Source organism: Psittacula echo (assembly GCF_963264785.1).
Source record: "Psittacula echo genome assembly, chromosome: 6".
NCBI lineage: Eukaryota > Metazoa > Chordata > Aves > Psittaciformes > Psittacidae > Psittacula > Psittacula echo.
In genome coordinates this window covers 17,045,903-17,057,350 of record NC_137743.1, presented here as the reverse complement: position 1 = coordinate 17,057,350, position 11,448 = coordinate 17,045,903, and the positions used below count along the sequence as shown (strand labels likewise).

At 35.2% G+C, this 11,448-nt stretch overlaps 1 pseudogene across 1 annotated transcript; it reads left to right on the top strand.

Moving 5' to 3' along the window:
* The first annotated feature begins 8,461 nt into the window (after nucleotides 1–8,461).
* LOC308222409 (heparan sulfate glucosamine 3-O-sulfotransferase 1 pseudogene) lies at nucleotides 8,462–9,391 on the top strand (annotated as a pseudogene). Its single transcript has one exon. The product of its transcript is annotated as a heparan sulfate glucosamine 3-O-sulfotransferase 1 pseudogene (transcript).
* The last annotated feature ends 2,057 nt before the right edge of the window (nucleotides 9,392–11,448 follow it).

Genomic DNA, 11,448 nt, shown 5'->3' with positions numbered 1-11,448 from the left:
GCCAGTACCCAAGATTTCAAAATTAGATTTTCAGCCTTAAAACAATTGCCTAGATGACTGATGTTTTCAGTTTCTTTCTGTTCTCTCAAAGACCCAGTTTTATAGGTTTCTGAGCTGGTTTGGGGTGGGTTTTTTTTTTGGTGGGGTGGGGTTGGGTTGGGTTTTTGGGTTTTTTTTAGTTTTTCTCTGCAGTACTCCTCACAATCCTGAGTTAGCCAAAAACTGCTAAAAATACCAAGTACTTAAGAAGTAGCTGTAGTCAGAAAAATAAATATGTCCTTTGGTTGCACACAGTAATGAAGTACTTCTTAAACTTGTTCAGTTATCCTTGACAAGGCCAGATCATTTCAACTCTGATGGGCCTTTCAGCTGCTTTGTTTTATTATGGGTGAATTCTCAGCTCACTTTACACCTGTGCTGAGCCAAGAAGCCTTCTCTTAGTGTATGAATTTGACATTAGAAGGTCTTCAATCTGCTGATTCTTGGATAGGAGGACTTATTACCAAGGGAAGAATCTGTTTATTTCATGCCTTTTACAATGGGGATATACAGCAATTGTATAGGACCCAATACAGCAATTCTTATCAGTCAGCATCATATAACTACTTCCTAGAGACTAATGCCAGTCTTGGAAAAGTTCTCTGAAAAGGTATTATAAACAGAGGGTAAGATAATGACCTTGGCTCAGCAGACTTGGCTGAAGTGCTTATTTGTGGGAGAGCTTTCTAGATGGGGACAAAGAAGCCTCCTTGCCTGCAAGACTTCCATCTCATGGCTTCTCTCCCTGGCCAGCTTCTCACGTGTCACTCCTGGCTGCCTTAGGTAGCTCCCCGTGCAGCTGCCAATGTCTGATGAGCAGCTCTGCCTCTATAGTGGGGCAGTGCTGAAAATGAATCATAAAATATTGACAAGTTCTGCCCAGAAGAACTCTCATGAGGCCAAGTTTTCCCTTTTTGGAGTGCTTAAATACTTTAGAATCCCACTGGTTCAGAGTAGCAGGGGGTTATGGTTGTGATTGGCTTTTTTGTTCTTTTTCTTTTAATGCCAGGAAGTTGTGCTTTTCACAAGAGAGCATAACTAGTTCTAGGGTCACCTGTTTCACATGTATGTCCTGTAGGAATTGCTGGTTTGTACAACAGAGAGCTAACCTGTCCTTGTCCCTCTTGAATGATGCTGCCATCTCTGACCCTCTGAGGAATCTTTTCCTTTGAAAGACGGGTCTCACATAAATTCTCTGCAGCAAATCCTAATATTAATTCCTAAGCATCAGTGAGTATTAAGGTGTTCTTTGTGACAATGAGTGGGGGCAAATGAATAATATTCAACTAATTATATCCAAGGTAGAAATATTGAAGTTTTATCTTAGTAAGATCTGTAGAAATAAAACACAAAAACTAGATATCAGTCACACATCATTACATTTTACACCTCTATAATTCCACAGTTACAGCTTATTCAGCTGAAAACCTGGTATAGCAGATTACATGAATGTTTATGTTGGTCCTCATGCATAATTAACAATTAGAAGTGTAAGTTTAATTCAACAAAACAATAATGTAATCCCATTTGAAATATGCCAATGTGATGTGTAGGGTGGTTAGATATATAAAATTGGCCTTGTTATCTGTATTAATCTGACCACTATCTATCCTTACATCTTAATAGGAGCAGAATTTTTATGGCTATTTAGAGGTATAATTATAATGTACCTCGCTTTATGGACTAAATGTATTAAGGGCCTTCATGAAATTGCGATTCAGTAACTTTTATGTAGATGGTTCGAGTGTGATATTGTCAAAGATACCATAAAGTATGAACATGTAGGCTACAGCCATAGAAGGTTTATTTAGCTCAGAAATATATTAGCATATTTATACTGTATATATTACTGTATATAAGGGCTGCTATATATATTTGCAGTCATCATCAGGCAATTTTCTATCTTGAGTTATCAGAAAAAGGAGTTAGAAAATATAATGTTAGCCTTAGGGAAGCAAACTTTTTTCAAAATTCCTATCTACTAGTATCACCTGCCAATGATTTAATGTGTTTATAGTTTATGCTAACCTTAGCTTTCCTTTTCATCCACTGTAGTCTGTGTACCTGGTAGAAGGGAAGCCTGCAGCCAATTGCCATTACTTCACAGCTCTTATCTTTTACTCACCAAATAGCAATTTTCTTTTTTATTTCTTTTCATATTCCTGTAAGGTAGTAACTGTTGGCTATTAGGAAACTGCAATCTCATTAGAAAAGGTTAATCCAAATAAATTCACTGTTGATGACTGGCACGGGGGTTGGAACTAGATGACCTTAAGGTCCCTTCCAACCTGAACTGTTCTGATTCTATGACTGTATGATATTAGGACTTTAAAATGTTAAAGTCTTTGTCTTTTTTTGGGATAATATATGTTTTTGTATTGATGCTTAAAGAGACACCTTTAGACTCTCTCTTTTCCAGAAGAGTTGTTTTGACAGCAAGACAGGATTTTGGGACAGTCTGTGGGATCATGTTTTTTTAGGAATTACCTCATTTAAGAATTCTTAGTACATGTCCCTAGAAAAAATATGTTTATAGTTTTAGTACAATTAAAGTGAACAAAATTTTTAGGTGCATACAAGAATATTAATGTTCTTTAACAGCAGCATGAACTGCTGTGATGTTTGTGTGACTCTGTAATCTATGGCTCTTTTTTTCACCTTCCTAGTCCTCCACTCCTTGTATAACCAGAGACCAGTGGAGCTCAACTTGAAGTTCTGTTAGAAAAATCCTTCATATTTTACTCACACTCCACGATCACAGGTGGGAGGTGTTCTTCATGTCCAGTCTGTGTATATTCATGGAAACTGGCTAACCTCTCCTGGCAGATTTTGTAAAGCCTTTGATAAAGCCCAGTGATGACATCACGGTTATTACATTTAGTTATTACATTTAATCTGGCAACAGGAGATAAAGTAAATGTGTAGCAGAATACTTTCATGCTCTAGCTAAAGAGTTATCATGTTCTGGGATCACTGTCCTTTCACACCCAGTCTTTAGTTTCATGGAACAGTTAATCTGGGATTCTTCTAAATCAGATCTCATCGAAACTTTTAGGACACATCTCTAAACTTATTCAACTGCACCTATTTCTTATTGATCTAACATAAACCTAAAGTAATTGCACTGCTTGTAATGCAATTCAGGCCTACTCACAATTGTTTCTATGAAGAAAACTTTTTTTAACTTTCAAATATTTTTCACACTTGGAAATGTACTCTCATTGTCTCCTGAACTCAGTCTAGGCAAATGCAAACTGGATGGATAGAAGTAGCTAAATTTTGTTTCCTTTCACTTCATATTAAAGATGATACTATTTTGTTCAACCATTGGACATGTATTTGTAAATGTCAGTTATTTCACACATGTTTCTAGCAAGCAGAATTAAAGTATTATGAAGAGGATTATATGAAAAAACAGGAACAGTAGTACACTTTTTTAAATCGAAGCATATTTTTAAAAATCAAGACAAAAGTTGATGCTTTGTTATATATTTGTTCTGAGCACCTCCCTTTGCTGTAGTTTTCAGTAGCAAACAGTAGTATTTCTGCACAAATACCTAGAAACAACAAAATACTGAATTTATACTTTGTTTCAATTGGAGGGGAGGCACAGGGAAGAAATTGCCATATTCCGCAAAATACTCGAGTCTTATGCTGAAGCATTGAGGTGTTTGCTCTTCAGTTCAGCATGTAGCCCAAATACAAGTTACCACAAAGAGATGGGAGTGGCTGCCATGAAATGGCACAAAACTGGAATTGGAAGGGGAATTGGAATCCCTGGTGGGTTTTATTTTTGGTCAGGACTATAAAGCTGCTACATGACCTTGAACAGATCACATTAACCCTGCCTTTCTGAAAGCATTTGCACCCCGCAGCTGGATCTATAGGTTGGTCAGTTGCAAGTTCCTGTAAGGTGAGAATGGTGTCTTAATGGGGTGCAAACAGTTCATTAACACAAAGTGCTGTGGAATTCTCCAGTGAAAAACATTACAGGCAAACTATTATTAGGAATTAATAATATTATAAGTTGGTATCAATAATATAGTTTGCTTTACTCTATGATGTACTTTACCCTGAAGCAAGATAAATCATAAGCCGCTTAGAAGTTGGGGTTTTTTTACAATAGAGTGCCAGCTGTTAAGGGTCTTTAGAATGCTTTTGCAATATTAAAATGATTTTTCAGCCAGCATATTAGCTTCTTCAGTCTAAGGTTTTAAAAAAGTAAACCAAACAAAAGCCCAAGGTATTATTTCCTTAATTAGTCCTCCCTGCAGCATGAATTTCTTTCTGAATTTCATTTCTGCTTAATAAGTAGCATATCTGTTGATGTTCCTTATGTTACTAAGCAACACCGACACTAACAAATAACAGAAGAAAAAAACCCAAAACATGTAAGAAGGCACTGTAATTTTGATTGTGTATCATGGGGTTAATTTCGTAGGAATACTCTGAGATACAGAGAGTGTGCAGTGCAGCAATGTAAAATATATTGGTTTCATTATAAAAAGCCATTCATATCTTCTAAAAATGTGCATTTCATTGCATAAAGGCAGAAAAACAACACAAAAATTACTCAAATAACATTCCAATTATAGTGGATAAATCATCTTTAAAACCTTTACATTTATGCAGCAATTATAACCTAACCACAGGATCTAACATCTTAGAGCATCATCAAAATCAATCAAATATCTTAGGCTGAAGCTGGAATGTTGTTCTGATGGAATTGCTCCCAAAGGCAATTTTGATCTATTTAGGCACTAGTTTTACAGCACATTCTGAATTTGGCTATTTCTAGTAGTATTTCTTGGGTAAGGTTTTGTTCTAGCAATGACTCTATGACATTTCCACTACATAAAACAACTAATTAATGGCAAACTGGTTAAACTAACATAATTGTTTTCAAAAATGCTTCAGTCCCTAGAAAGCACAGAATCTCTTCTGTTACTTGGTTTCTAAGTGTGTTTTATAGAAAACTGCTGATTTCAGATGATAGGTAAAACAGACTCTCACTCACGTCACATGTGAGCCTGAGAATATTTTAGAAGACCAATATTTCCTTAGCTTCAAGTATGAATTTCTCATTAGTGTCCAGGATTCTTTGGATGACAGTAGTTGGATGACCAGATTCTTAGGTGCATGAAACCAGGTAATTATCAGTTAATTAAGGATAAAACAATATAAGTGTGTTGGGGTTTTTAAATAAAATTAAAAAGAGAATTTGAGCGTTTTTTCATCTATCACCAGGTCTAGGAAGAACATACCTCTATTTATACTATTGTAGAGTGCCCAATCTCACATACTTTTGTATCTTTTTTTACAATGATTTTAGTTTATTTCAGAGAAATTCCTTCTTTCTGCTCTCCCTTCCTATTTTTTGTTTAAGCTATTAACCCAGATAGTCTCAAGAATACTTCTCAAAAACTTGACTATATAATACTAGTTAAATAAAGTTACCCAAAATATCTCTCAAGAATCAATTCATAAAACTGTTTCAAGATGGATTAGGTCTGGAATTTGAATTAGATAATGAGCTGTAAGTTTCAGCTCTGGATCTGCAAGACATCCCTTGCTTGGCAGACATTCAGGCTGGTCTTGCCTTACTTTCAAACTACTTGTAATTGAATATATACAGGTGTATATGCATTATAACATACAATGTGCCATATGTATCAGCACAATAAAGGTAAATTGAAAAAAGATTGTAAGGTGTTTACAAAAACAATTCCTCAATCTTCCTGGAAGAATTTTAAATTTTAAATGAAGATTAATAGAATGTAAATTAACACTGGGGGTTTGGGACAGGTTAAAAGAAAGATTAGCTGCTCCGTCTCCCTTCCTTCCCCCCCCCCCCCCCCTTCTAAATCTCAGCCTACTGACATCAAAGCTCTGAAAAACAGTTGTGCTACCATATATTCCTACTTCAGAGAGGAAAGGAAGTGTTTTCAAAACCATTTTATGTGTAGCTCTACCCTTACTCAGAATGGACTGTTTAGGAACCTTGCAAATCTCCAATAATTTAGCTTGAAATTATTAAAGCAGACTCACTACCTATGAACATGCTTAACATTTGAAGGTCGGTATTTCAGCAGTCATGTGGACTGTGGTGCCTCAAATTGCACGGTCAGTCTTTTACATTCTGTGGAGCTTTTCAAAACCAACATTAGCTGCCATTATAGCAGAATGCATTTTGATTCCTCAGCAGCGCTAACTAGCGTGTTTACCATTTCCCAAACTTGCCATTCTGAAAAATGTAACTACAGATTATTTTAGTATAAACAGATCTTGTTTTCCATCCTGTAATTGCTGTAGAAATGTTTGCATTCCCTGCTCTTGAGAACTTTAAACAGAATTTCCATGTAAAGTTCTTAGTAAAAAACTTGTGACCTTTAAAGTGTAACTTCCTTTCAGGTTTGTAAAGAACAGTATTTTCTGCGGTCTCTGATTACAAATCCAATTTTGTACTTGGACTTTTACAGTATTTAAGATGTATATGCTCACACACTACCTAGTTGAAGCTGTGCTCTTTTCGAAGAAGCAATTGCCCTTTAGGTCTTGCTTGAACATAAGAGGAAATGTTATGTCCAATCTCCACAGATTTGCTCACTAAAGATCTTATTTTTCAAATGGCAATTTTAGGGTTAATATTTGCTATTTATCTGTAATTTTAGCGCTCATTCAGGCTAACAAGAGTCTTTCCCTAGATATCCAAGAAGCTGGAGTAGGTTTTAATAAGATTTAGAAAATAGATTTAATGAATCTGCTACCTTGTCTAGACTGTTGTTATCAAAAATATTAACAGTTTAAGTATTTAAAGTAAGCCTCAAAGTAAACAATTTTTACATGAACTACTAAGTGCTCCTCAGAGCCATGACAAATGGGAATTGTCTGTTTTCTAAGGTTGTTTCTAAGAGGCAAAGTACTGTCAGCAATATATTCAGAAAAAGAGACTGAGAGTGGAACTGAAGAAGGAGCTAAAATCATAGTATTTCTGAGACTACTTTAAAATATGAGCCATAATTCAAATTCCAAAAACAGATACTGTTTTTTAAATGACTGCTGCTTCACTATATGAAATAGCTTGTTTCCACAGTCTACACTGAAAACAAGGCTATAGATCTATTCTATAAATCTTAAAATGTTGTAATTGCTCAGAAATTGGAAGAAGTGCAGGAATCTTCTCAATGAAGATTTTTCCTGTAACATTTTCAGACTTTGAAACAGGCAATCTAAGCATAGTGGCTCCAGTGCAGGTGTTGCATTGATCTGAATTTGAGATGGTAGATCTGTTTGTGATTTGTTTCAAGTAATATATACAAGAATTCCCCAAGAGATTTCAGATGTCAACAACACAGTTAAAGTGACGTTTTCTTTCACTTACATGTGCACATGCACATACTTGGAAGCCTAAAGCTTTTTCCAGATTTTTAAGAAATTTAACATTCACGACTTCCTTAAAATGAACATATGCTATGTGGATTAAGAATAGTGTAACCAGCTCTGACCAGACTTCCCTGCAAAAGTTTTCAGGCATCTAGGTATCTCTTATATTGAACTTTGGAGGAATTGCAGAATATTATCTGAAGGTTTGATTTTGCCAAGATTTTCCTGACACTTAAGTGACTGTGCATCACAAGAACTGGAGAGTCACAAAGAATCCACCGTGACTCATTTTTGTTCCATGCCGATCCAACTCAGACACTTGCTTTGTCACACTTCTAGTTTTCTGCTCTAAAAGGCGCTGATTCAAAAATTTTGCTTATATCTATGCTTTCTTTTATGTGTCTAAGTAAACAGACCTTTCTTAATATGATCCATAGCTCAGTGGAAACCACATGGATGCATCACCATCCAGTGCTATTATTTAGATTAAGATATACTATACTAGAAGGGAATTTTGGGAAAGGCATTGAGATTCTGAAATGCTTTGGAATTATTATTAATATCATATTAGTTATGGTATATACAGCAAGAGAAGTATATCCTGTATATGGAGAAGAACTAGGGAAATCAAGAAAATAATGGTCAAGAATTTTAAATCAGGTAAACAATTCAGTGTTCTGTTTAGAGGAAATAACAAGCTGTTTAAGGGTTAGCATCCATCATCGGTCACCTATGATTAAGGGAAAAAACACACATGCAGATTTTTTTGTTCTGCTGAAATAAAGTCAGGGAAAACAAACAACTTCTGTGTAAATTTTCTGTTGTGATCACAGATTAGATTTGTGAATTGAATTGTGGATTAAATTTCTGACTGGTGATGCATTTAGAAACACTGACCTGTCTGTCTTTATATTTTGTAGATGCTTCAGAAACTTGCTGTGTGTTTACCTCGGGTTCTGCCAACCAGCTTGAGAGGGGACTTACCTATTCTTTCATTAGCCGAGCATATCATTATCTTGAACTAACTATTCCTCTACACATGGCCTTCCTACTGGTGTCAGCTTATCTTCTGCTGACTCATGTTCAGGGTGCTCCTGTTGAGAACGGGGCACTGTTGGAAACACTGAAGTCACAAGTAGGATTATTCAGCAATAAAAGTGAACACTCTTTGGCACAGGTGAGACCTCCTGGCACAAGCCGACAAATACCTCAGACAATCATCATAGGAGTTCGTAAAGGAGGGACAAGGGCTTTGCTGGAAATGTTGGATATTCATCCTAATATTGTGGTGGCAGCTACAGAAGTCCACTTCTTTGACTGGGATGAAAATTATGTGAAAGGAATAGACTGGTATAGAAGTCTGATGCCATTTTCTTATGGAAATCAAATTACAATTGAGAAAACACCAGGCTATTTTACGTCACCACAGGCTCCAGGAAGAATTCATGACATGAATAGCTCCATTAAACTGCTGCTCATTCTAAGAGATCCCACTGAGAGAGTTATATCTGACTATACCCAAGTATATTACAACAGAGTAGAAAGCCACAAGCCTGTTCAGCTTTTTGAAGATATTGTTATTAAGAATGGAGCACTTAATACCAAATACAAAGCTATCCAGAGAAGTCTATATGATGTTCATATGGAAAAGTGGCTTAAGCATTTCAGTTTGGATCAAATTCACATAGTGGATGGCAATACTTTAATCAAGGACCCTCTTCCTGAATTACAAAAAGTTGAAAGATTTCTAAATCTTCCTTCCAGAATTATGTCTTCTAATTTTTATTTTAACCAAACCAAGGGATTCTACTGCATTAGAAGTGACGGAAGGGAGAGATGTTTACATGAATCCAAAGGGCGTCCCCATCCTCTTGTTAACAACACTGTTTTAGAGCAACTGTATTCTTACTTCAGAGAGCACAATGCAAATTTTTTCAGGATGGTTAATCATTCCTTTGACTGGCATTAATGCATTTGGAATCAAATGTTTCTTTAAAAGGGCCTACAACGAACTGTTTCAAACATATCTTTCTAAACTGCAAAGATTTGTATTATGAGAACATACTGGTAGTGTGCTTCATGGGAATAACATTAACTCATTGAAATGGTACCCTTTAGGTTGGGGAAGCAGAAGTTTCACATTTGTATGATTACTGTGAGTCATAGTCTGACCTTCATCTTTTCATCCTGCAAGTACATTGACTTCAACAGACTTCTTTCAGATACACATCTATTACAAAATTTGTGCTGTATTGGAAAAGTAAATGCTTATAACCATGTAAAAATGTAAATATTAGAAATCATATTATTCTGTTATGTATTTTTTGTTCTTGGTATTTTTTATATCACGCACAATTGATAGAGGTGTTGATTTCTAGAATTTTTAATACAGTAAATTAAATTGTATGTTAAAACAGGGGCATACATAGTGGCTCCAATAAATAATTCATCCACTGTTAATGCTGAATTAACTAATTAATAATAAAAGGAATCTATTTCACCTGTGATTTTGAATAGGTGAAGTAGAAGCTCCCTGTCTGTAGATCATTAGTATTAAACTACACTTTTATTATCTTGGATTTGGAAAAATAAATAAATAAATAAATCTCCAAACAAAGTAAGAATATGAGCTGTCTGAAGAAGTTTAAGGTGAGAGTTCTGAATGTAAAGAAATCAAAATATCAACCTCAACTTACACTGTTATTCTGTACACTAAAAAAAAATAAAATACCAACAACAAAAATGCAAAAACATTATTAATATTAGGAACCATGCAATATCTCATTATAAAAATTATCTTGCTTTACTCTTGAATGGAAAAGCTTCTCATTAGTACTACCATATGGATCATGTTTGTACTCTGTTGTTATTCTGTTGTTCTGGCTTTCGTTTACACATCTGCATTGGCACACTGATTCTTCTTAAAAAAAAAAAAAAAAAAAAATTGCTTGCCCTCCAAAGCATGGAATATTTTTATTTTGTCATTTCTAATGCAGACGATGGGATGCTGTCATAGTTAAAATAATATCTTGTTATGCTGTATATCTCAGACACCATGTTCCATATGCTAGGTATGACATACTTGGATTATATATAAAAAACATCTATCTATGCTCCTGCATTAGGAATTTTTTACTTGTTTTGTTTTGTTTGATGGTATTGTACTCATGTGTTCTCCATTTTCATATAAACATTTTATTATTTATCAATACCAAAGAAGATCAACTTGAAACGTTAAATATTGTGCCAGATAGAATTACAGATACAGATATGCTTATTTGACATTGTACCTTGCAGTCCAGAAACTCCGGTGCACCCCTTTAGTAGAACACTCATTAGGTGCATTCCTCTTCAAGCTTCTCAGAACACTGGTGAGTTCTAGTTGTGTGAGCACGCTCCAATCGTCACAGCATCAAACTCTGCTCAATGCTGCTGAAGATCCTGGATCTATGTCCTTCTGTCTAAGCTACTATTCAGCCTATAGGAGCAGATGTTCCTAAAATGGGATTCAGTCTTCCGCTTCTCAAGCTAGAAGGTATGTATTGCAGAGCTAATTTTAAGGCTTCTAATACTTTATGAGGGGGCAACTTATATCCTAGGCAGGTACAGCAGCATTCCACTGAAGCTGAACAGAATCAAACACAGCCAGTTTATGTGGAAATAATCTTCATCAAATATTCCCTCAATAAATAGAAAACATTAAAAATAGTATAATAAATATTATTCTTTATCTCTTCCACTACTTGTATGTGTATACATGAAAGAAAATTATATTTGTCATTAGCATATAATTAACCTCTGAAATAATCTTTCTTAAGTATGCTCTTACTACATCTCTGATTTCTACAGATGGCCGAAATTGTTATTTACTTTTGCCACCTTTTCTGAGAATTCTGAATCATTGGTCAGATCTGGACACTAATCAGAAGTATAAAGTTGATCTGAATCAGGTGTGGAAATCCAAATTTATTTTTTTCAAATTAGCCAAAGAAGAGGATGTTTATGCTGGTCTTATACAATCTCTAC